Source organism: Scyliorhinus torazame, chromosome 19 (assembly GCF_047496885.1).
Source record: "Scyliorhinus torazame isolate Kashiwa2021f chromosome 19, sScyTor2.1, whole genome shotgun sequence".
NCBI classification, from domain to species: Eukaryota; Metazoa; Chordata; class Chondrichthyes; order Carcharhiniformes; family Scyliorhinidae; genus Scyliorhinus; species Scyliorhinus torazame.
The window spans coordinates 140931317-140957230 of NC_092725.1; the positions used below are offsets into that span (position 1 = coordinate 140931317).

Sequence of the window (25914 nt, forward strand, 5' to 3'; positions counted from 1 at the left end):
GGCTTTGTCATATTGGGACTGAAAGCTGCTCAAATGGGCGAGACAAGATTGGTGTGCCCGCTTGGCATCAGCCACCTCCTTGTCCCTCGCTGCTAACTGCTCTCTCAGTTCCCTGTTCTCTCTCTCATATCCACTCACATCTCCTTCGCTACTCTTGTCTCTCTCCTCAATCTCTCTACGGAGCGTCCTAATGACCTCCTCTGCGCCTTGCAATTGTGCCAAGCAGGCCACGATTGCCATCGCCTTGCGAGCTTTCCCTAAGCTCTTCCTATGGAACTCTGTCAGGTTCTCCCACCAAGTATGCCCTATACTTCCGGGACCTGTTTCGTCATTTACTCCAAAGGGGCCATCCTTTCCCTTTGAGATATTTTCTGATCCCCTCTTCCCATACGGGACACTATCATACTCTACTGGTCATTGCGACCTCAAATTCTTGGGGGTTCATAAGGCGTTCCATTGCCTTCATTGCCATTTTTCTCGCTATCTCTGGGGTCTCTACCGAATTTGGAACAGGGGGTGATAAAGTGGTGATGTAAACACGGGTACGGCTAACGCTAATTTCCGGCCTGCAAAACTCCCGACAGTTTTACGCAACAAAATCTCTCAGGTTTACCCTATATCCCTGTTAGTACGCATGCATTAACACACTTCCGAATCTCGGAGGTTTTATCAGTATTGTTCTTACACTTCTGGTTTTTCTGGTTCTAATTGGATTCTAATTCAAATTTGGGTTCTCTCGGAGTGACTAGGCCACTTCTAGGTCGAGTCCCGTCAGATGTCGCCAGTAATTGTTGCTCTGTTTCTCTGGTTGTTTCTCTAAATATGGCAGTCAATTTGGTCGCCTTCCTTAATCCTAATTACATTTGCTTTAGAGTCGCCAGGTATCTCTCAATACTACCACAAGGTTCAAACCCGAATACTGATCAAAGAGCCAATACACCAGTTAGTTAGTTCAAAGTCAATACTATTTATTTACACACACAGTAATATCTGCTCATGCACAAAATACTACAAACTAAACTATGTCTAACGCTAACGCCTATACTCACCTTCGGGTGCCCACTCAGTCAGAGGAACAATGGCCGTAATCGGATCTGAGGCTGTTGGGTTCGAAGTGGTACAGGAGAAAAGCTAAGGTCGTCCGTCTGGTAGCGTGTGTTGACATTGGACTTACTTCTGGTGTAGCTGGTGGACGGGTCTCTCCGTGTTGAGAGTCAATTCCAAGAGAGCGATTCTCTCTCGGGACCTTCTTCTTATACCCAAAGGGGTTTCGCGCACTTTTGGGCTTGAACTTGGCCCCAATCAATTGGGCCATTTCTTGATCACTCGTATTGATCTTGACCAATAAAGGGGTGGGTGCCCTGATGGCTGGGCGGGTGCCCTGTGGCTGTTGGCCTGGCTTTGTTTACGCTTTCGGTTTGGGGAACTGGCGCCGCGAGGTCTGGAGCTAGATCGGTTGCTTGAGTGCCTTTCCTTTGTTCCCGGAGATGGGCCATCAATATGTTAATTGCCCTACAGTTTCAGTCTCGTCTGGGAGCTGTTTCTTCAATATGCAGACAGGCTCTGTGCCTGCTTGCTTTCTTAACATTGTCCATAGTTCCCTACAGTCATTGCGATCACCCATTTTGTATCCTGGAAGTGGCCATCCCAGATGGCTACAACCCTCGCTGTCTTCAGCTGATGTCCCGGAGGACTGGAGAATAGCCAATGCTGTTCCTTTGTTTAAGAAGGGTAGCAAGGATAATCCAGGGAACTATGGGCCGGTGGTAGGGAAATTACTGGAGAGAATTCTTCGAGACAGGATCTACTCCCATTTGGAAACAAATGGACTTATTAGCGAGAGGCAGCATGGTTTTGTGAAAAGGAGGTCGTCTCTCACTAACTTGATAGAGTTTTTTGAAGAGGTCACAAAGATGATTGATGCTGGTAGGGCAGTGGATGTTGTCTATATGGACTTCAGTAAGGCCTTTGACAAGGTCCCTCATGGCAGACTGGTACAAAAGATGAAGTCACACGGGATCAGGGGTGAGCTGGCAAGGTGGATACAGAACTGGCTAGGTCATAGAAGACAGAGAGTAGCAATGGAAGGGTGCTTTTCTAATTGGGGGGCTGTGACTCGTGGTGTTCCGCAGGGATCAGTGCTGGGACCTTTGCTGTTTGTAGTACATATAAATGATTTGGAGGAAAATGTAACTGGTCTGATTAGTAAGTTTGCAGACGACACCAAGGTTGGTGGAATTGCGGATAGCGATGAGGACTGTCAGAGGAAAATGATGGATTTAGATCGTTTGGAGACTTGGGCGGAGAGATGACAGACGGAGTTTAATCCGGACAAATGAGAGGTAATGCATTTTGGAAGGTCTAATGCAGGTAGGGAATATACAGTGAATGGTAGAACCCTCAAGAGTATTGACAGTCAGAGAGATCTAGGTGTACAGGTCCACAGGTCACTGAAAGGGGCAACACAGGTGGAGAAGGTAGTCAAGAAGGCATACGGCATGCTTGACTTCGTTGGCCGGGGCATTGAGTCTAAGAATTGGCAAGTCATGTTGCAACTGTATAGAACCTTAGTAAGGCCACACTTGGAGTATAGTGTTCAATTCTGGTCACCACACTACCAGAAGGATGTGGAGGCTTTAGAGAGGGTGCAGAAGAGATTTACCAGGATGTTGCCTGGTATGGAGGGCATTAGCTATGAGGAGTGGTTGAATAAACCCGGTTTGTTCTCACTGGAACGACGGAGGTTGAGGGGCGACCTGATAGAGGTCTACAAAATTATGAGGGGCATAGATAGAGTGGGTAGTCAGAGACTTTTCCCCAGGGTAGAGGGGTCAATTACTAGGGGGCATAGGTTTAAGATGCGAGGGGCAAGGTTTAGAGGGGATGTACGAGGCAAGTTTTTTACACAGAGGGTAGTGGGTGCCTGGAACTCGCTGCTGGAGGAGGTGGTGGAAGCAGGGACGATAGTAACATTTAAAGGGCATCTTGACAAATACATGAATAGGATGGGAATAGAGGGATACGGACCCAGGAAGTGTAGAAGATTGTAGTTTAGTCGGGCAGCATGGTCGGCACGGACTTGGAGGGCCGAAGGGTCTGTTCCTGTGCTTTACCTTTCTTTGTTCTTTGTTCTTTGAGTCGGCTATGGACCTGCTGGTGTGTCATTGACATCTCCCTCTGAATGTCCTGGCCGCTCCCTTACGTCTCCACCAGCTCTGGGATAGCATGTTCCAGGGGCTCAGCATCTGGCTGGGACCCAGGTGGGACCTAGGGTTCAGCAGCCCTGTGATTGCTGTCTCCCCAGATGTTCCTGCCTCCACCTGATGTGCATCAGCGACTGTGTGGTGCTCACCAGATTGTGCCCCAGAGGCCTGACCACTAACATTGTCCATCTACCTGGCTGCATCCCAGTCTGGTCTGGAAACTGCTTGGCCCAAGACCGTAGGAAACTACAGAGAGTCGTGAACACAGCCCAGGCCATCAAGCAAAACCGCCTCCCATCCATTGACTCTCCATCTTCATCTCCTGCTGCCTGGGGAAAGCGGGCAGCATAATCAAAGACCCCTCCCACCTGGGTTATCCTCTCTTCCAACCACTTCCATCGGGCAGGAGATACAAAAGTCTGAGAACACGCACGAACAGACTCAAAAACAGCTTCTTCCCCGCTGTCGCCAGACACCTAAATGACCCTCTTATGGACTGACCTGATCTCTCCCCACATCTTCTCCACTGAGTAGTACTACACTCTGTGTGCTTCACCCGATGCCTGTGTCTATGTATTTACATTGTGTATCTCTTGTATGTCCTATGTTTTTTTCAGGAACGTACGCAGAACTATCCTTTTCACTGAACCTCGGTACATGTGACAATAAATCCAATCCAATCCCAGGTGTGTGTCTCTGTGCTGGTTTTGCAGAGTGTGTGCCACAGACTGGAGCAATGAGATTTGCTATCCCAGCTAACGTTGGGGAAGTTGAAATCCCCCATTTCTGGCAGTTCTAAACATCTAGTTTGAATCATTCCTAATTCAGTCGTTTAAAGTAGTGTTTTGAATTCATTATCATCTCTGTGAAATCCTGTTAGAAGCTTAATCACGTGCCAAAGGTTTATTTTCAGGCTATTGAGCCTATTTTGGGGCTGTGGGTTACTTTCACGAGTTCTTTCTGCTGCTATGTATGTTTGCAAAAGCAAATCTTTCATTCCTACTGCAGGAAACTCCCTGGTGCTGCAATCTTATTAATTTTTGCTAGAGGGAGATATTGCTTCAGTTTTGTCTCGTTAAATCGACCCTAGTTTTACCTTTGAAGCTGTGCAGCCAAAACCTTAATCAAGCTATTGTGAAGCCATTGAGCCATTGTAATAAAATAAACAGTACGACAAACAGATAACAAATTCAAGTCGGCAAAAATTTGACAATTAATAATTTAGGCATGAACCTGCTTTCATGTATTAACTGAAAACATAGAACCAGCCAGCGATGCTTTTGTCCTTGTTTCCCTGACTGCCCCCACCCTCACACCTTGACGGTAAAACAATTGCTGGCAAATCTGTATTGGCAAATTCAGATATTCATGGATTGCTGACTGGTGGGATTGAACAAAAAGTAACACTGAATATGGGTGACGTACAGAATTGGGCAGCACGGTAGCACTGTGATTAGCACTATGGCGTCACAGCGCTAGGGTCCCAGGTTCGATTCCCGGCTTGGGTCACTGGCTGTGCGGAGTTTGCTCGTTCTCTCTGTGAGCGTGGGTTTCCTCCGGGTGCTCCGGATTCTTCCCACAAGTCCCGAAAGACGGGCTGTTAGGTAATCTGGGCATTCTGAATTCTCCCTCTGTGTACACGAACAGGCTCCGGAATGCGGCGACTAGGGGATTTTCACAGTAACTTCATTGCAGTGTTAATGTAAGCCTACTTGTGACAATAAAGATTATCATGAATTGCTACAGGGCAGCAGGAGGCTATTCGGCCCTTCGAGTCTGCACCAACCCTCTGAAAGAATATCCTACGTAGGCCACTCTCCCAGCCGATCCTTATAACCTCGCAACCCCTACTAACTTGCACATCCCTGGACACTAAGGGGTAATTTGGAATGGCCAATCCACCTAACCTGTACATCTTTGGACTGTTGGTGGAAACCGGAGCAGCTACGGGGAGAAAGTGCAAACTCCACACAGTCACCCAAAGCGAGAATTGAAAACAGGTCTCTGGTGCTGTGAGGCAGCAGTGCTAACCACTGTGCCACCGTGCTGTCCAACTATGGCATCACTCATGGGTTTTCAAGTCATCAAGGACTTTGATGTACTTTCAGATTACAAATTTAATTATGCCCAAGCAGTAGCCATTCACTGCACACAAAGCACTTCCAATTGCAGGAATCTGATCATTTTGCATGGTCAGACACAGGGTTCAGATACTTTTCTGTAATAGAAACCCATAAACATTTGATCATGCACGAAAAGACTGACTCCCCCACTTGTAACATGTGTATAAGCTGACTCAGTCAGATAGAACATGCTACCAACATCTCCCCAAAACCGAACAAGTACAATAAAGTTGAACATACTTCCCTGGTTTATCTAACTTCTCTCAGTGTTCTCTATTGAAATCCTGCTGCAACAGTTCATGTTCTGGATGGGCGCACACTCGGATTGCTCTGGTTAGGCTAACGGCTGCAAGTATGCCTAAAACAGAATTGGAGATGCAATCCTGAGCCGGATACTCATCCAAAACCAAAAGTCCAAATACTTGATGCCACCGGATGGACATCCCCCGAGATGGAATATTATTGAACGCTCGGAGAACTGTGGCCCCCTCCCCTGCCTTCACTTTACTCCTTCTGAAACTGAGGTGAGATGCATCACTGTAAATACACAAGAGGTTAATGTAAATCCACTACGACTAAGTAAACACTAGAGGGAGCACCAGAGACGTCATGACATGCAGACATACAGCTAATGAACACATAGAATAGGATACGACCAATGGGCAGTCAAGACACCCAGAGGTGACACTACCACAAGGGGGCATTACACAACCCATATATGAGGACAGAGCACACATGCTCTGTGTCTTTCCACAGGCGACACTTAGAGAGTAGGACAGGGGCAGATCAGAAGCATCACACCCACCACGTGGCTTAGAGAAGACTGGTTAGTTAGACTGAGTTACTGTAGCAAGATAGCAGGAGAGTCGAACGCATAGAGAACTGTGCTAATGGTTCAATAAATCACATTGAACTAACTTCAAAGTCTGGAGTATCTTTTGGTCAAAGCTGCATCCAGTTGCAGCCTGTGTTATCCCAGAGTACATAACACAACAGAAACCTGTCAGCCTGAAGGGCACATCTCCCACATCTCACTTCATCCATGGCGTTGTCACAGTCGCCCTCTTGAGGTCTCTGCCTCTGAACAGATCTTCATCCTCCAGAGAGGTTTCATCCTCCTCCATTTCACTCTCTGGCAAGGGATCACCTCTTTACAGCGCCAGTTTGTGGAGGGTGATACATCAAACCCTATCGGGAGCGTACTGTAGTGAGACACCTGAGTGGCCAAGCACCTGAGACGCACCTTTGGAATCCCAATGATCTGCTTTATTAGGGAGCGTGTGGATCTGGTGACAGCATTGTACCTCGTATTGGAATGACTCTGAGGGCGATGCACCTGTGTCATCAGCCAGCATATCAGCGGGTACCTCATCGCCAAGCAGCCACCCTATAGCCATTGAGGCTCTTCAACAACCTCGGGCATCGAGGAGTGACTCATGATGTAGGAGCCCTGAACTCTGGCACAAATGGGCATTGTGTGTTTCTGATGATCACACACCAGTTGTACTTTGGTGGAGTGTTAGCCTTTGCAGTTTATAAGCTTTAGGGGCTTGGTAAGGCCTGATATGGCTGCAAAGCTGGTATTTTCACAACCTGACTGTTGTCTTCTTTCATAACAAACCTCACTTGCTGATGTATCTTCCTGTAAAGGGCAGTGATGTATTTATGTGCTGTGGACTGTGAACCGCTTCAGAAGTCCCCTGTTGACCCCGAAAGACCACAGGCAAATAAATTGAGCACAGCGGCCACCTTTCAAGCCACCGGCAGCGGATAGCAGAAAGCAGACCAGGGCAGGCCAGCAGCACGGTTCAATTCCCGTAACAGCCTCCCCGAACAGGCGCCGGAATGTGGCGACTAGGGGCTTTCCACAGTAACTTCATTTTGAAGCCTACTTGTGACAATAAGCGATTTTCATTTCATTTCATTTCAACTGCACCCGGCAGCAGGTCTTCACGAAGAATGCAGCAGATCTGATGTACCGTAGCTCAGGCCAAACAAACACGTGCCCAGCATTGTCTCTTACACACTTGTAAATAGGATACTCTTGGTCCCGAGATTCACCTCTGTTATAGAATCATAGGGTCCCTACAGTGCAGGAGCAGGCCATTCGACCCATCGAGTCTGCACTGGCCCTCTGAAAATAGCACCCTAACTAGGCCCAAATCCCTGTTCTATCCCTGTAACCCCATAATCCGCCTCACCTTTGGACGCTAAGCGGCAATTAAGCATGGCCAATCCACCTAACCATGGTTTTCCAGGATGGAGTGCTGGAGATGAAAACATTAGATTCACTCAGGACCTAGTTTGAAGATGGAATGCGGAAGAGAAATGTAGATTTTTTCGTGGGTGGCAGAAATAAGTTGATTTCAATGGCCTGCCTCATCTATATTTATCTTGCGACCTCATATTAAGGAAGTAAAGTTGCTGCAGGAAGAATCTGGAACACAGTACCCTACTGCAGGAACACTACAAATATATTGTTTTGTTATAGACTAGACCCTCACTGTAGGAAGGATGTGGGACCATTGGAAAGGGTGCAAAGGAGATTTACCAGGATGCTGCCTGGTTTGCAGGATAGGTCTTATGAGGAAAGGTTGAGGGAGCTAGGGCTTTTCTCTTTGGAGCGGAGGAGGATGAGAGGCGACTTAATAGCGGTTTATAAGATGATGAGGGGGATAGACAGAGTGGACGTTCAGAGACTGTTTCCTCGGGTGGATGTAGCTGTTACAAGGGGGCATAACTATAAGGTTCAGGGTGGGAGATATAGGAGGGATGTCCGAGGTAGGTTCTTTACTCAGAGAGTGGTTAGGGTGTGGAATGGACTGCCTGTTGTGATAGTGGAGTCGGACATTTTAGGAACTTTCAAGCGGTTATTGGATAGGCACATGGAGCTCACCAGAATGACAGGGAGTGGGCTAGCTTGATCTTGGTTTCGGACAAGGCTCGGCACAACATCAAGGGCCGAAGGGTCTGTTCTGTGCTGTCCTGTTCTATGTTCTATGTCCTATAACCATGGAAACATTTTAAATACATTTTAAATGAAATAGAAATGACCCTTTCAGCCTGAGGAAGCTTGTCTCCAGTACTCTAACTCTCCTAGTCTTCTATTCAACTATATTTTCAACCCAAATGTACTTCACCCCACTAATTTGCCTGATGAATTATTATTGCAAACATTTATTGCAAAGTGTTCCTCTGTATTCTATATGCAGTGAGTTTATAAATGTGTTCTTCATAAACACATGTTCAATATCGCCACTGGATATAATGCACAACGGTAAATGTGATTAGGAACAGGTTTCTGGGTCGCGGAAAACCAAAGTTATTTACAGCTTAAGCAAGTTGTTAAAAAAGTAGTTCAAAGGACCTAGGAGCCTGTATCTTTCAATATCTGTATATCAGTACAGCACTCTGGGGACTGCCGTTAGCACCCGGTTTCCCTGGGTTTCTGTGGCTATGATCATCTTTCATTCTCACTCCGCAGTATAAATATTTCCCACTTTCTCTGTCTGTTAGCTTTGACTAAGAGTCATCGCACTCGAAACGTTTGCTCTTTTCTCTCCCTACAGATGCTGCCAGACTTGCTGAGATTTTCCAGCATTTTCTCTTTCGTTTCAGATTCCAGCATCCGCAGTAATTTGTTTTTCTCTGTATATCAGTGATATGTGAGTATTTCAGTCATGTGATTTATTGCTTTACTCTACTTTCCACAATGGTCTTCATCCATGTGAAATATCTTCTTGATCTGTCTCCAGGTTGCTTGGCTGCCATTGCCTGATACCTTTCCCCACTAAGAGCCAACCATTCTGTGGTATTGACTGACTGGAAATGAGTTGCTCAGGCCTCTTGTGGCACAGTGAATTGCTGTTGCTAAAAGCTCAGGCGAATCATAGTCTGTAAAAATGGGTCAAGAGGAGAGGCTTGTCTGGATCTTTCCTCTTGTTCTTGCTCTGGTTCCCCTTGACCCTGGAGATCAGGCTTGGCCTCCTAGTGGAGCTGCGTTCTGCACCCCCTCCTGGTGGAGCTGCGTTCTGCGCCCCCTCCTGATGGAGCTGCGTTCTGCGCCACCTCCTGGTGGAGCTGCGTTCTGCGCCACCTCCTGGTGGAGCTGCGTTCTGCGCCCCCTCCTGGTGGAGCTGCGTTCTGCACCCCTCCTGGTGGAGCTGCGTTCTGCACCCCCTCCTGGTGGAGCTGCGTTCTGCACCCCCTCCTGGTGGAGCTGCGTTCTGCACCCCCTCCTGGTGGAGATGCGTTCTGCGCCCCCTCCTGGTGGAGATGCGTTCTGCGCCCCCTCCTGGTGGAGATGCGTTCTGCGCCCCCTCCTGGTGGAGCTGCATTCTGCACCCCCTCCTGGTGGAGCTGCGTTCTGCACCCCCTCCTGGTGGAGATGCGTTCTGCGCCCCCTCCTGGTGGAGCTGCGTTCTGCGCCCCCTCCTGGTGGAGCTGCGTTCTGCTTCACCTCCTGATGGAGCTGCGTTCGGCTTCACCTCCTGGTGGAGCTGCGTTCTGCGCCCCCTCCTGGTGGAGCTGCGTTCTGCGCCCCCTCCTGGTGGAGCTGTGTTCTGCGCCCCCTCCTGGTGGAGCTGCGTTCGGCTTCAACTCCTGGTGGAGCTGCGTTCTGCACCCCTTCCTGGTGGAGCTGCGTTCTGCACCCCTTCCTGGTGGAGCTGCGTTCTGCACCCCCTCCTGATGGAGCTGCGTTCTGCACCACCTCCTGGTGGAGCTGCGTTCTGCACCCCCTCCTAGTGGAGCTGCGTTCTGCACCCCTTCCTGGTGGAGCTGCGTTCTGCACCCATTCCTGATGGAGCTGCGTTCTGCGCCACCTCCTGATGGAGCTGCGTTCTGTGCCACCTCCTGGTGGAGCTGCGTTCTGCGCCACCTCCTGGTGGAGCTGCGTTCTGCGCCCCCTCCTGGTGGAGCTGCGTTCTGCACCCCCTCCTGGTGGAGCTGCGTTCTGCGCCCCCTCCTGGTGGAGCTGCGTTCTGCGCCACCTCCTGGTGGAGCTGCGTTCTGCGCCACCTCCTGGTGGAGATGCGTTCTGCGCCCCCTCCTGGTGGAGCTGCGTTTTGCGCCACCTCCTGGTGGAGCAGCGTTCTGTGCCCCCTCCTGGTGGAGCTGCGTTCTGCGCCACCTCCTGGTGGAGCTGCGTTCTGCGCCCCCTCCTGATGGAGCTGCGTTCTGCGCCACCTCCTGGTGGAACTGCGTTCTGCGCCCCCTCCTGGTGGAGCTGCGTTCTGCGCCACCTCCTGGTGGAGCTGCGTTCTGCGCCACCTCCTGGTGGAGCTGCGTTCTGTGCCCCCTCCTGGTGGAGCTGCGTTCTGCGCCACCTCCTGGTGGAGCTGCGTTCTGCGCCACCTCCTGGTGGAGCTGCGTTCTGCGCCCCCTCCTGGTGGAGCTGCGTTCTGCGCCACCTCCTGGTGGAGCTGCGTTCTGCGCCCCCTCCTGGTGGAGCTGCGTTCTGCGCCCCCTCCTGGTGGAGCTGCGTTCTGCGCCCCCTCCTGGTGGAGCTGCGTTCTGCGCCACCTCCTGGTGGAGCAGCGTTCTGTGCCCCCTCCTGGTGGAGCTGCGTTCTGTGCCACCTCCTGGTGGAGCTGCGTTCTGCGCCCCCTCCTGGTGGAGCTGCGTTCTGCGCCACCTCCTGGTGGAGCTGCGTTCTGCGCCACCTCCTGGTGGAGCAGCGTTCTGCACCCCCTCCTGGCGGAGCTGCGTTCTGTGCCCCCTCCTGGTGGAGCTGCGTTCTGCGCCACCTCCTGGTGGAGCTGCGTTCTGCGCCACCTCCTGGTGGAGCTGCGTTCTGCGCCCCCTCCTGGTGGAGCTGCGTTCTGCGCCACCTCCTGGTGGAGCAGCATTCTGTGCCCCCTCCTGGTGGAGCTGCGTTCTGCGCCACCTCCTGGTGGAGCTGCGTTCTGCGCCCCCTCCTGGTGGAGCTGCGTTCTGCGCCACCTCCTGGTGGAGCTGCGTTCTGCGCCACCTCAAAGAACAACAAAGAACAAAGAAAAGTACAGCACAGGAACAGGCCCTTCGGCCCTCCAAGCGCGTGCCGACCATGCTGCCCGACTAAACTACAATCTTCTACACTTCCTGGGTCATATCCCTCTATTCCCATCCTATTCATGTATTTGTCAAGATGCCCCTTAAATGTCACTATCGTCCCTGCTTCCACCACCTCCTCCGGCAGTGGGTTTCAGGCACCCACTACTAAAGAACTTGCCTCGTACATCTCCTCTAAACCTTGCCCCTCTCACCTTAAACCTATGCCACCTAGTAATTGACCCCTCTACCCCAGGGAAAAGCCTCTGACTATCCACTCTGTCTATGCTCCTCATAATTTTGTAGACCCCTATCTGGTTGCCCCTCAACCTCCATCGTTCCAGTGAGAACAAACCGAGTTTATTCAACCGCTCCTCATAGCTAATGCCCTCCATACCAGGCAACATCCTGGTAAATCTCTTCTGCACCCTCTCTAAAGCCTCCACATCCTTCTGGTAGTGTGGCGACGATAATTGAACACGATACTCCAAGTGTGGCCGAACTAAGGTTCGATACAGCTGCAACATGACTTGCCAATTCTTATACTCAATGCCCCGGCCAATGAAGGCAAGCACGCCGTATGCCTTCTTGACTACCTTCTCCACCTGTGTTGCCCTTTTCAGTGACCTGTGGACCTGTACTCCTAGATCTCTCTGACTGTCAATAATCTTGAGGGTTCTACCATTCACTGTATCCTCCTGGTGGAGCTGCGTTCTGCGCCCCCTCCTGGTGGAGCTGCGTTCTGCGCCCCCTCCTGGTGGAGCTGCGTTCTGCGCCCCCTCCTGGTGGAGCTGCGTTCTGCGCCCCCTCCTGGTGGAGCTGCGTTCTGCGCCCCCTCCTGGTGGAGCTGCGTTCTGCGCCACCTCCTGATGGAGCTGCGTTCTGAGCCACCTCCTGGTGGAGCTGCGTTCTGCGCCACCTCCTGGTGGAGCTGCACTCTGCACCCCCTTCTGGTGGGGCTGCGTTCTGCGCCCCCTCCTGGTGGAGCTGCGTTCTGCTTCACCTCCTGGTGGAGCTGCGTTCTGCACCCCCTCCTGGTGGAGCTGCGTTCTGCGCCCCCTCCTGGTGGAGCTGCGTTCTGCGCCACCTCCTGGTGGAGCTGCACTCTGCACCCCCTTCTGGTGGGGCTGCGTTCTGCGCCCCCTCCGGGTGGAGCTGCGTTCTGCTTCACCTCCTGGTGGAGCTGCGTTCTGCACCCCCTCCTGGTGGAGCTGCGTTCTGCGCCCCCTCCTGGTGGAGCTGCGTTCCGCACCACCTCCTGGTGGAGCTGCGTTCCGCGCCCCCTCCTGGTGGAGCTGCGTTCTGCACCCCCTCCTGGTGGAGCTGCGTTCTGCACCCCCTCCTGATGGAGCTGCGTTCTGTGCCCCTTCCTGGTGGAGCTGCGTTCTGCGCCCCCTCCTGATGGAGCTGCGTTCTGCGCCCCCTCCTGGTGGAGCTGCATTCTGCTTCACCTCCTGGTGGAGCTGCGTTCTGCTTCACCTCCTGGTGTAGCTGCGTTCTGCACCCCCTCCTGGCGGAGCTGCGTTCTGCGCCCCCCTCCTGGTGGAGATGCGTTCTGCGCCCCCTCCTGGTGGAGCTGCGTTTTGCACCCCCTCCTGGCGGAGCTGCGTTCTGCGACACCTCCTGGTGGAGCTGCGTTCTGCGCCCCCTCCTGGTGGAGCTGCGTTCTGCTTCATCTCCTGGTGGAGCTGCGTTCTGCGCCACCTCCTGGTGGAGCTGCGTTCTGCGCCACCTCCTGGTGGAGCTGCGTTCTGCGCCACCTCCTGGTGGAGCTGCGTTCTGCGCCACCTCCTGGTGGAGCTGCGTCCTGCGCCCCCTCCTGGTGGAGCTGCGTTCTGCGCCCCCTCCTGGTGGAGATGCGTTCTGCGCCCCCTCCTGGTGGAGCTGCGTTCTGCACCCCCTCCTGGCGGAGCTGCGTTCTGCGCCCCCTCCTGGTGGAGCTGCGTTCTGCTTCATCTCCTGGTGGAGCTGCGTTCTGCGCCCCCTCCTGGTGGAGCTGCGTTCTGCGCCACCTCCTGGTGGAGCTGCGTTCTGCGCCACCTCCTGGTGGAGCTGCGTTCTGCACCCCTCCTGGTGGAGCTGCGTTCTGCACCCCCTCCTGGTGGAGCTGCGTTCAGCGCCACCTCCTGGTGGAGCAGCGTTCTGCACCCCCTTCCTGGTGGAGCTGCGTTCTGCGCCACCTCCTGGTGGAGCAGCGTTCTGCACCCCCTTCCTGGTGGAGCTGCGTTATGCATCCCTTCCTGGTGGAGCTGCGTTCTGCGCCACCTCCTGATGGAGCTGCGTTCTGCTTCACCTCCTGATGGAGCTGCGTTCTGCTTCACCTCCTGGTGGAGCTGTGTTCTGCAACCCCTCCTGGTGGAGCTGCGTTCTGCGCCCCCTCCTGGTGGAGCTGCGTTCTGCACCCCCTCCTGGTGGAGCTGCGTTCTGCGCCCCCTCCTGGTGGAGCTGCGTTCTGCGCCCCCTCCTGGTGGTGCTGCGTTCTGCGCCCCCTCCTGGTGGAGCTGCGTTCTGCACCCCCTCCTGGTGGAGCTGCGCTCTGATTCATCTCCTGATGGAGCTGCATTCTGCGCCCCCTCCTGGTGGAGCTGCGTTCTGCGCCCCCTCCTGGTGGTGCTGCGTTCTGCGCCCCCTCCTGGTGGAGCTGCATTCTGCACCCCCTCCTGGTGGAGCTGCGTTCTGCTCTACCTCCTGGTGGAGCTGCTTTCTGCACACCCTCCTGGTGGAGCTGCTTTCTGCGCCCCCTCCTGATGGAGCTGCGCTCTGCAACCCCTTCTGGTGGAGCTGCGTTCTGCGCCCCGTCCTGATGGAGCTGCGTTCCGCACCACCTCCTGGTGGAGCTGCGTTCTGCGCCCCCTCCTGGTGGAGCTGCGTTCTGCACCCCCTCCTGATAGAGCTGCGTTCTGCGCCCCCTCCTGGTGGAGCTGTGTTCTGCGCCACCTCCTGGTGGAGCTGCGTTCTGCGCCACCTCCTGATGGAGCTGCGTTCTGCACCCCCTCCTGGTGGAGCTGCGTTCTGCACCCCCTCCTGGTGGAGCTGCGTTCTGCTTGACCTCCTGGTGGAGCTGCGTTCTGCGCCACCTCCTGGTGGAGCTGAGTTCTGCACCCCCTACTGGTGGAGCTGCGTTCTGCGCCCCCTCCTGGTGGAGCTGCGTTCTGCTTGACCTCCTGGTGGAGCTGCGTTCTGCGCCCCCTCCTGGTGGAGCTGCGTTCTGCGCCCCCTCCTGGTGGAGCTGCGTTCTGCGCCCCCTCCTGGTGGAGCTGCGTTCTGCGCCCCCTCCTGGTGGAGCTGCGTTCTGCCCCCCCTCCTGGTGGAGCTGCGTTCTGCGCCCCCTCCTGGTGGAGCTGCGTTCTGCGCCCCCTCCTGGTGGAGCTGCGTTCTGCTTCACCTCCTGGTGGAGCTGCTTTCTGCACACCCTCCTGGTGGAGCTGCGTTCTGGACCCCTTCCTGGTGGAGCTGCGTTCTGCGCCCCCTCCTGATGGAGCTGCGCTCTGCACCCCCTTCTGGTGGAGCTGCGTTCTGCGCCCCGTCCTGATGGAGCTGCGTTCCGCACCACCTCCTGGTGGAGCTGCGTTCTGCGCCCCCTCCTGGTGGAGCTGCGTTCTGCACCCCCTCCTGATAGAGCTGCGTTCTGCGCCCCCTCCTGGTGGAGCTGTGTTCTGCGCCACCTCCTGGTGGAGCTGCGTTCTGCGCCACCTCCTGATGGAGCTGCGTTCTGCACCCCCTCCTGGTGGAGCTGCGTTCTGCACCCCCTCCTGGTGGAGCTGCGTTCTGCTTGACCTCCTGGTGGTGCTGCGTTCTGCGCCACCTCCTGGTGGAGCTGAGTTCTGCACCCCCTCCTGGTGGAGCTGCGTTCTGCGCCCCCTCCTGGTGGAGCTGCGTTCTGCTTGACCTCCTGGTGGAGCTGCGTTCTGCGCCACCTCCTGGTGGAGCTGCGTTCTGCGCCCCCTCCTGGTGGAGCTGCGTTCTGCGCCCCCTCCTGGTGGAGCTGTGTTCTACGCCCCCTCCTGGTGGAGCTGCGTTCTGCGCCCCCTCCTGGTGGAGCTACGTTCTGCGCCCCCTCCTGGTGGAGCTGCGTTCTGCGCCCCCTCCTGGTGGAGCTGCGTTCTGCTTCACCTCCTGGTGGAGCTGCGTTCTGCTTGACCTCCTGGTGGAGCTGCGTTCTGCGCCCCCTCCTGGTGGAGCTGCGTTCTGCGCCCCCTCCTGGTGGAGCTGCGTTCTGCGCCCCCTCCTGGTGGAGCTGCGTTCTGCACCACCTCCTGGTGGAGCTGCGTTCTGCGCCCCCTCCTCGTGGAGCTGCGTTATGCATCCCTTCCCGGTGGAGCTGCGTTCTGCACCCCCTCCTGGTGGAGCTGCGCTCTGCACCCCCTCCTGGTGGAGCTGCGTTCTGCTTCATCTCCTGATGGAGCTGCGTTCTGCGCCCCCACCTGGTGGGGCTGCGTTCTGCACCCCTCCTGGTGGAGCTGCGTTCTGCGCCACCTCCTGGTGGAGCTGCGTTCTGCGCCCCCTCCTGGTGGAGCTGCGTTCTCCTTCACATCCTGATGGAGCTGTGTTCTGCACCCTCTCCTGGTGGAGCTGCGTTCTGCACCATCTCCTGGTGGAGCTGCGTTCTGCACCCCCTCCTGGTGGAGATGCGTTCCGCGCCCCCTCCTGGTGGAGCTGCGTTATGCATCCCTTCCTGGTGGAGCTGCGTTCTGTGCCCCCTCCTGGTGGAGCTGCGTTCTGCGCCACCTCCTGGTGGAGCTGCGTTCTGCGCCCCCTCCTGGCGGAGCTGCGTTCTGCTTCACATCCTGATGGAGCTGTGTTCTGCACCCTCTCCTGGTGGAGCTGCGTTCTGCTTCACCTCCTGGTGGAGCTGCGTTCTGCTTCACCTCCTGGTGGAGCTGCGTTCTGCCACCCTCCTGGTGGAGCTGCGTTCTGCGCCCCCTCCTGGTGGAGCTGCGTTCTGCGCCACCTCCTGGTGGAGCTGTGTTCTGCGCCACCTCCTGGTGGAGCTGCGTTCTGCACCCCCTCCTGGTGGAGCTGCGTTCTGCGCCCCCACCTGGTGGAGCTGCGTTCTGCAACCCCTCCTGGTGGAGCTGCGTTCTGCGCCCCCTCCTGGTGGAGCTGCGTTCTGCACCCCCTCCTGGTGGAGCTGCATTCTGCACCCCCTCCTGGTGGAGCTGCGTTCTGCGCCCCCTCCTGGTGGTGCTGCGTTCTGCGCCCCCTTTTGGTGGAGCTGCGTTCTGCACCCCCTCCTGGTGGAGCTGCGCTCTGATTCATCTCCTGATGGAGCTGCATTCTGCGCCCCCTCCTGGTGGAGCTGCGTTCTGCGCCCCCTCCTGGTGGTGCTCCGTTCTGCGCCCCCTCCTGGTGGAGCTGCATTCTGCACCCCCTCCTGGTGGAGCTGCGTTCTGCTTCACCTCCTGGTGGAGCTGCCTTCTGCACACCCTCCTGGTGGAGCTGCGTTCTGGACCCCCTCCTGGTGGAGCTGCGTTCTGCGCCCCCTCCTGATGGAGCTGCGCTCTGCACCCCCTTCTGGTGGAGCTGCGTTCTGCGCCCCCTCCTGATGGAGCTGCGCTCTGCACCCCCTTCTGGTGGAGCTGCGTTCTGCGCCCCGTCCTGATGGAGCTGCGTTCCGCACCACCTCCTGGTGGAGCTGCGTTCTGCGCCCCCTCCTGGTGGAGCTGCGCTCTGCACCCCCTTCTGGTGGAGCTGCATTCTGCGCCCCCTCCTGGTGGAGCTGCGTTCTGCGCCCCCTCCTGGTGGTGCTCCGTTCTGCGCCCCCTCCTGGTGGAGCTGCATTCTGCACCCCCTCCTGGTGGAGCTGCGTTCTGCTTCACCTCCTGGTGGAGCTGCCTTCTGCACACCCTCCTGGTGGAGCTGCGTTCTGGACCCCCTCCTGGTGGAGCTGCGTTCTGCGCCCCCTCCTGATGGAGCTGCGCTCTGCACCCCCTTCTGGTGGAGCTGCGTTCTGCGCCCCCTCCTGATGGAGCTGCGCTCTGCACCCCCTTCTGGTGGAGCTGCGTTCTGCGCCCCGTCCTGATGGAGCTGCGTTCCGCACCACCTCCTGGTGGAGCTGCGTTCTGCGCCCCCTCCTGGTGGAGCTGCGCTCTGCACCCCCTTCTGGTGGAGCTGCGTTCTGCGCCACCTCCTGTTGGAGCTGCGTTCTGCGCCCCCTCCTGGTGGAGCTGCGTTCTGCACCCCCTCCTGATGGAGCTGCGTTCTGCAACCCTCCTGGTGGAACTGCGTTCTGCACCCCCTCCTGGTGGAGCTGAGTTCTGCGCCCCCTCCTGGTGGAGATGCGTTCTGCTTGACCTCCTGGTGGAGCTGTGTTCTGCGCCACCTCCTGGTGGAGCTGAGTTCTGCGCCCCCTCCTGGTGGAGCTGCGTTCTGCTTGACCTCCTGGCGGAGCTGCGTTCTGCGCCCCCTCCTGGTGGAGCTGCGTTCTGCGCCCCCTCCTGGTGGAGCTGCGTTCTGCGCCCCCTCCTGGTGGAACTGCGTTCTGCGCCCCCTCCTGGTGGAGCTGCGTTCTGCGCCCCCTCCTGGTGGAGCTGCGTTCTGCGCCCCCTCCTGGTGGAGCTGCGTTCTGCGCCACCTCCTGGTGGAGCTGCGTTCTGCTTCACCTCCTGGTGGAGCTGCATTCTGCTTGACCTCCTGGTGGAGCTGCGCTCTGCGCCACCTCCTGGTCGAGCTGTGTTCTGCGCCCCCTCCTCGTGGAGCTGCGTTATGCATCCCTTCCTGGTGGAGCTGCGTTCTGCACCCCCTCCTCGTGGAGCTGCGTTATGCATCCCTTCCTGGTGGAGCTGCGTTCTGCTTCAACTCCTGGTGGAGCTGCGTTCTGCGCCCCCTCCTCGTGGAGCTGCGTTATGCATCCCTTCCTGGTGGAGCTGCGTTCTGCACCACCTCCTGGTGGAGCTGCGTTCTGCGCCACCTCCTGGTGGAGCTGCGTTATGCATCCCTTCCTGGTGGAGCTGCGTTCTGCGCCCCCTCCTGATGGAGCTGCGTTCTGATTCATCTCCTGGTGGAGCTGCGTTCTGCGCCCCCTCCTGATGGAGCTGCGCTCTGATTCATCTCCTGATGGAGCTGCATTCTGCGCCCCCTCCTGGCGGAGCTGCGTTCTGCGCCCCCTCCTGATGGAGCTGCGTTCTGCACCCCCTTCTGGTGGAGCTGCGTTCTGCGCCCCATCCTGATGGAGCTGCGTTCTGCGCCCCCTCCTGGTGGAGCTGCGTTCTGCGCCCCCTCCTGGTGGAGCTGCGTTCTGCGCTCCCTCCTGATGGAGCTGCGCTCTGCACCCCCTTCTGGTGGAGCTGCGTTCTGCGCCCCGTCCTGATGGAGCTGCGTTCTGCGCCACCTCCTGGTGAAGCTGCGTTCTGCGCCCCCTCCTGATGGAGCTGCGTTCTGCACCCCCTTCTGGTGGAGCTGCGTTCTGCACCCCCTCCTGGTGGAGCTGCGTTCTGCGCCACCTCCTGATGGAGCTGCTTTCTGCACACCCTCCTGGTGGAGCTGCGTTCCGCGCCACCTCCTGGTGGAGCTGCGTTCGGCGCCCCCTCCTGGTGGAGCTGCGTTCTGCGCCACCTCCTGATGGAGCTGCGTTCTGCACACCCTCCTGATGGAGCTGCATTCGGCGCCCCCTCCTGGTGGAGCTGCGTTCTGCGCCACCTCCTGATGGAGCTGCTTTCTGCACACCCTCCTGGTGGAGCTGCGTTCCGCGCCACCTCCTGGTGGAGCTGCGCTCTGCGCCCCCTCCTGGTGAAGCTGCGTTCCGCACCCCCTCCTGGTGGAGCTGCGCTCTGCGCCCCCTCCTGGTGAAGCTGCGTTCCGCGCCACCTCCTGGTGGAGCTGCGTTCTGCGCCCCCTCCTGGTGGAGCTGCGCTCTGCACCCCCTTCTGGTGGAGCTGCGTTCTGCGCCACCTCCTGATGGAGCTGCGTTCTGCGCCCCCTCCTGGTGGAGCTGCGTTCTGCACCCCCTCCTGATGGAGCTGCGTTCTGCAACCCTCCTGGTGGAACTGCGTTCTGCACCCCCTCCTGGTGGAGCTGAGTTCTGCGCCCCCTCCTGGTGGAGATGCGTTCTGCTTGACCTCCTGGTGGAGCTGTGTTCTGCGCCACCTCCTGGTGGAGCTGAGTTCTGCGCCCCCTCCTGGTGGAGCTGCGTTCTGCTTGACCTCCTGGCGGAGCTGCGTTCTGCGCCCCCTCCTGGTGGAGCTGCGTTCTGCGCCCCCTCCTGGTGGAGCTGCGTTCTGCGCCCCCTCCTGGTGGAACTGCGTTCTGCGCCCCCTCCTGGTGGAGCTGCGTTCTGCGCCCCCTCCTGGTGGAGCTGCGTTCTGCGCCCCCTCCTGGTGGAGCTGCGTTCTGCGCCCCCTCCTGGTGGAGCTGCGTTCTGCTTCACCTCCTGGTGGAGCTGCATTCTGCTTGACCTCCTGGTGGAGCTGCGCTCTGCGCCACCTCCTGGTCGAGCTGTGTTCTGCGCCCCCTCCTCGTGGAGCTGCGTTATGCATCCCTTCCTGGTGGAGCTGCGTTCTGCACCCCCTCCTCGTGGAGCTGCGTTATGCATCCCTTCCTGGTGGAGCTGCGTTCTGCTTCACCTCCTGGTGGAGCTGCGTTCTGCGCCCCCTCCTCGTGGAGCTGCGTTATGCATCCCTTCCTGGTGGAGCTGCGTTCTGCACCACCTCCTGGTGGAGCTGCGTTCTGCGCCACCTCCTGGTGGAGCTGCGTTATGCATCCCTTCCTGGTGGAGCTGCGTTCTGCGCCCCCTCCTGATGGAGCTGCGTTCTGATTCATCTCCTGGTGGAGCTGCGTTCTGCGCCCCCTCCTGATGGAGCTGCGCTCTGATTCATCTCCTGATGGAGCTGCATTCTGCGCCCCCTCCTGGCGGAGCTGCGTTCTGCGCCCCCTCCTGATGGAGCTGCGTTCTGCACCCCCTTCTGGTGGAGCTGCGTTCTGCGCCCCATCCTGATGGAGCTGCGTTCTGCGCCCCCTCCTGGTGGAGCTGCGTTCTGCGCCCCCTCCTGGTGGAGCTGCGTTCTGCGCTCCCTCCTGATGGAGCTGCGCTCTGCACCCCCTTCTGGTGGAGCTGCGTTCTGCGCCCCGTCCTGATGGAGCTGCGTTCTGCGCCACCTCCTGGTGAAGCTGCGTTCTGCGCCCCCTCCTGATGGAGCTGCGTTCTGCACCCCCTTCTGGTGGAGCTGCGTTCTGCACCCCCTCCTGGTGGAGCTGCGTTCTGCGCCACCTCCTGATGGAGCTGCTTTCTGCACACCCTCCTGGTGGAGCTGCGTTCCGTGCCACCTCCTGGTGGAGCTGCGTTCGGCGCCCCCTCCTGGTGGAGCTGCGTTCTGCGCCACCTCCTGATGGAGCTGCGTTCTGCACACCCTCCTGATGGAGCTGCATTCGGCGCCCCCTCCTGGTGGAGCTGCGTTCTGCGCCACCTCCTGATGGAGCTGCTTTCTGCACACCCTCCTGGTGGAGCTGCGTTCCGCGCCACCTCCTGGTGGAGCTGCGCTCTGCGCCCCCTCCTGGTGAAGCTGCGTTCCGCACCCCCTCCTGGTGGAGCTGCGCTCTGCGCCCCCTCCTGGTGAAGCTGCGTTCCGCGCCACCTCCTGGTGGAGATGCGTTCCGCACCCCCTCCTGGTGGAGCTGCGTTCCGCGCCCCCTCCTGGTGGCGCTGCGTTCCGCACCCCCTCCTGGTGGAGCTGCGCTCTGCGCCCCCTCCTGGAGGAGCTGCGTTCTGCGCCCCCTCCTGATGGAGCTGCGTTCTGCGCCCCCTCCTGGTGGAGCTGCGCTCTGTGCCCCCTCCTGGTGGAGCTGCGCTCTGCCCCCCCTCCTGGTGGAGCTGCGCTCTGCCCCCCCTCCTGGTGGAGCTGCGCTCTGCGTCCCCTCCTGGTGGAGCTGCGTTCTGCGCCCCCTCCTGGTGGAGCTGAGTTCCGCACCACCTGCTGATGGAGCTGCGTTCTGTGCCCCCTCCTGATGGAGCTGCGTTCTGCACCCCCTCCTGGTGGAGCTGCGCTCTGTGCCCCCTCCTGATGGAGCTTCGCTCTGTGCCCCTTCCTGGTGGAGCTGCGCTCTGCGCCCCCTCCTGGTGGAGCTGCGCTCTGCGCCCCCTTCTGGTAGAGCTGCGTTCTGCACCCCCTCCTGGTGGAGCTGCGCTCTGCACCGCCTCCTGGTGGAGCTGCGTTCTGCGCCCCCTCCTGGTGGAGCTGCGCTCTGTGCCACCTTCTCGTGGAGCTGCGCTCTGCGCCCCCTCCTGGTGGAGCTGAGTTCTGCACCCCCTCCTGGTGGAGCTGAGTTCTGCACCCCCTCCTGGTGGAGCTGAGTTCTGCACCCCCTCCTGATGGTGCTGCGCTCCCTCCTTTGCTTTCTCAATTGCATTGTGAGCCTCACAAACGCAGCATGAGCCTTGGATCCATTTCCATTTTCTCTCTGAAATGCAACATTGAAAACATTGATGAGGAACGGTTCAAGATAGTGAAGCTCACAATCTCCCTGGAACAACTGTGGCAGTCTGTCGTGGTCTCAGCTGTATTTGCATTGCCGCTGATGTTGTCTTTGAGGCACATTCACTCATATTGAGGATGCCATCGCATAAATGTGACGTCTGATTCCCTGACTGGTATGAGATGGTGTGAGTGACAAGGACTATCTCACCTGGCTCAGTGCTCTGACCTGCATTCTAATGAACAATACATTGCTGATAATTAATTTTTGGATGCCCTTTGATTCGTTAGGAATGCCAATTCTGGAGAGCATCTGACTGGCATCCATTAATGGAATGTTGCATATGATGTACCTGTCCCAGATTCCCAGTTTCCAGCATCCCCAAATTAACCATTCCAATATGTTAATGCTGATGTGCTGCGAATGTGATGTGTGTCACTTTTTCAGCACTAATAAATGCATTGGTTTCCCAAGTCTCTCTTTGCTGGAGGCTTTTTCCTTTCTTTATAAGTCTCCAGTTCACTCTTGCGGCACCAGCAGGTTAGAGGCCCCCCCAGGAAGGGCCCCTGAGTGTAGCACAGCCCTCCTTCCACACAGCCTCACACCCTTGCTGGTCACAATCGCTTCTACTTCCCAGTGCTGTCTGGACCGTCCATTCCGTGGTCCGTTCGTCGGCCATCTTTCCTCCCACTTGAACTTCCACACCACCTTTGTTCAGCCCCTTCTTCGCTTGTTTTCGCCCCCTTCTGCTCCTTACGTCCATACGACTCAGTATGGATCCAGAACTGTTGTTTTCCACTCCAGCGCTCAAAAGTTCGAAAAAGTCGGGGCAAAAGGTCTAAAAGTCTGACCGGGCGAGAGCCACCAAATGTGCGACTTTTACTCCCTCACAGCCGCCACCGGAATCGCTTCTACTTTCAAATTAAAATTACACAATAACTCCAGTGGAGCACCACTGTTTCGAAACAAGCTTCACAACTCCCTCTCTGACTCTCCTTGTCCCCAGTATCTTCCTGGAACATTGTGATGTGAAGGTGGAGCTCCCTCCTGTTATCCTCCAGCCTCCCCCAATAATACTGGCTTCCATAGTTTGTTGCGATGGACATTCCTATCCTCCCATCACTACTGAAATGCCCATGCTCTATATAGAGGCTGTGTGCGTGATCACCTACCAAGGTGCACCCCTCTGAGGAAAGCTTCACGTACCCCTCACCCACCTTATTATGTGTTCCCCAGAAACTGGCTGAAGATGCCTCCCATTACAATCACCCTATCATCTTCAGTCCAATACAGAGACAGACAAGGCCTCTGGACAGTGACTGTGAGACAGTTCTGCACATCCAGCTGTGTTTCCTTCTTCTGGAGCCCAAGCCCTTGCCTGTCCCTGGAGCTACCGGTGAATACCCCTGCAGAATGCCCACTGCATCCCAGAACCGTTTCCACTGCCTGACTGTTGACTGTGAGGTCCCAGGGGTATCTCGACTTTCTGATTGATTTCCCCAGAATCTCCACTCTCTGGCTGATGGACACAGAGTCCCAGGGGTGTCTCTATCCCTGACTCCTGGCTGCAAGCCACACCGAGGACTTTAATTTCACATTGGTGCCCATTACCCAGATGACTCTGCTGTCTCCCTTCCCAAACATGCCCCCCCCCCCCACCATGTGTCTGCGTGCGGCCCATCCATCTTGTATCACACTAACGACCCCCACACTTTTCCATTGAAGAGTTTGCGTGCAGCCCCTCCCATTCATTCATATGTATCCGTTTCACCCATTTGTTTTGAAGCGTTTCAGTTGCCCATGTTGGGCTGTGGCTTCCTACCCTCGGCCTGCCCTCTGCCTCCCATCATTACCCCTTCTCCCCCACGACCTTGCAAAAGCCTTCCTGCACCTCTGTTTTTTATTGTGCGCCCTTCCCCCCAACCCCTTTGCAAAGATTTCCTTCCCATTGCCCTCTCATTTGTTCAGCCATCCGCCCCAGCTCCAGGGTCCCAGGTTCGATTCCCGGCTTGGGTCACTACCTGTGCGGAGTGTGCACGTTCTCCCCGTGTCTGCGTGGGTTTCCTCCGGGTGCTCCGGTTTCCTCCCACAGTCAAAGATGTGCAGGTTAGGTGGATTGGCCATGATAAATTGCCCTGAGTGTCCAAAGGGGTATGGGGCAGAGGTGTGGGCTTGAGTGGGGTGCTCTTTCCAAGGGCTGGTGCAGACTCGATGGGCCGAATGGCCTCTTTCTGCACTGGAAATTCTATGTCTATGTCTAGGTCTTCCTATGCCCCAATAATTCCCTTGGAGCTACTTGTTACTAGCATGCAGAGAGCCCTTCTCACCCCGTTCCTGTCTCTAACAATGTGGCCTGGGGCCAGAATGGTCCCTGCAAACCGGTTTCCTCACTTGCAGTGTGAATCTTTGCACCCGCCTGGAAATTCTGTCCATTGTCTCCATGCATGGGACAGGCTCGTATAAATAGTAAGTCTGTTCTTTGTAACTTGCTCATGTTCCTCAATGTGCTTGCAGATAGCTGACAATCATTCAGTAACTGAGAGAGTCATTTGATTCATATTGTGAGCTAATGGACGTGATCTAGTTTCTGGGCAGGATCTACCGGGTGAGTTGTGCCCGAAAAGCAGAGAGGCATGGCGCAACACAGCGGGGTATGGCACACCGCGTCTGGTAGATGCAGGGAGATCCCATTTCCGGGCTCTACCTGGCTCGCCACGCTGCGCGAGATCTAAAGCAATGTCATGAGACGTCGCAACGTGATATTCCCCAATTTAGGCGGGATCACTTTCTGGCAAGTCTGCATATTAGAGTGAGACAGCTAGTTTCACTCTAATATGCATTCCCGAGATCTACCCAAGGTGTGGAATCTAACTCCCTCGCCTTGGAGAACTCGGGCGAGCGCTGTTCAGTGTTCCTCTCCACAAACGGGGACCAGAAAAAAATGGAACTCATGGGGGTCTCCCAGGGGACTGGAGGCCCCCAGATGCATGCCCTCCGGGTAGGGTGGCACCTTGGTACTGTTGATGATACCAGGACACCCTGGCAGTGCCACCTAGGGGGCGAAGTGCGACCTCGGGGGGCAAACTGTGACCTCGTCAGGGAATACGCCGCTGAGGCCCCCGATCCACTCAGATGGGTGTTAGATAGCGGGGTGTTTCTTGGCACTCCGAGCTCCGGGAAACACCTGGCTAATCGAGTGCTACGGGACTCTGTCCCCATTTGGGTAGATCACACCCTCCAAGTGTCATTTCAGGCGGGTTTGGCTGGCAGTATCTCCCTGGCTCTGATGGCGGGTCAGCTCCGCTATCTAACCACACTTTTTGGGGCTTTGCCAAGTTTTTCCCTGGGCTAGCCCACACTTGGAATTATTTTCATCACTATGGAGCTGGACCCACTGACCAGACCGGCTCGTCAGAAATTGGGCCACCATTTCGAAAGTGTGCCTCAATCTAAGCGAGACTGAGGGCCCCCCACATGTCCCACCCACGGGCAGCGTTACCCTCCCCCCAACACACACATGGGTATTACTCCACAACCCCCCCCAAGTGAGGACCATCCGCCCTGGGGTTGCTGAGGGACCCCCTTTGTAGGCCTTCTCACGCCCACTTTTGAGCCCCTCTTTCAGGACCCCAACCCTTCACCCCATCCAACCTTCCGGAAGCCCCTTCATATCCGCCCTTCCCCCAATTTTGATATCGCAGCGGGACACTGGCTGGAGCAGGAGAGTGGTTGTGTGGAGGAATTGGTAAGAGACCCAATCCTGAACTCCAGTCAAGTATCTGACTCAAGAGGAATTAGAAACTACTATTAATGTGAAAACAGATAGGAAAAGAATTCTAAATTAATTAATAACTACAGCTTGACAATATTTTGTATCAATTACAAATAATCACTGAAAACGTGAGAATTTTGTGAAGAATGTTTTGCAATTCAATGATTAAAGATTCACAGTGGGTATAAATGCCTTACTGTTGAAGGTAGTGTTACTTTTGTGACAAGTTGGCAAACCACTTTCACCAGAAAACGCACGTGCCTATTATTTAGTCTAATAACTTTATCAGGAGGACATAGTAATTGCTACTTGAATTTTTCACCTGGTTGTGAAAAAGCATATCACGGTTTAATGTGATTTAAATTGCAAAATTAATGTG

The 25914-nt window shown here is 56.5% G+C and overlaps 1 protein-coding gene across 1 annotated transcript in view; it reads left to right on the plus strand.

Annotated features, from left to right (window-relative positions):
• Window positions 1-25914, plus strand: part of kcnq1.2 (potassium voltage-gated channel, KQT-like subfamily, member 1.2) — a 162614-nt gene that overhangs the window by 74949 nt on the left and 61751 nt on the right. The gene's annotated exons all lie outside the window — the stretch shown is intronic.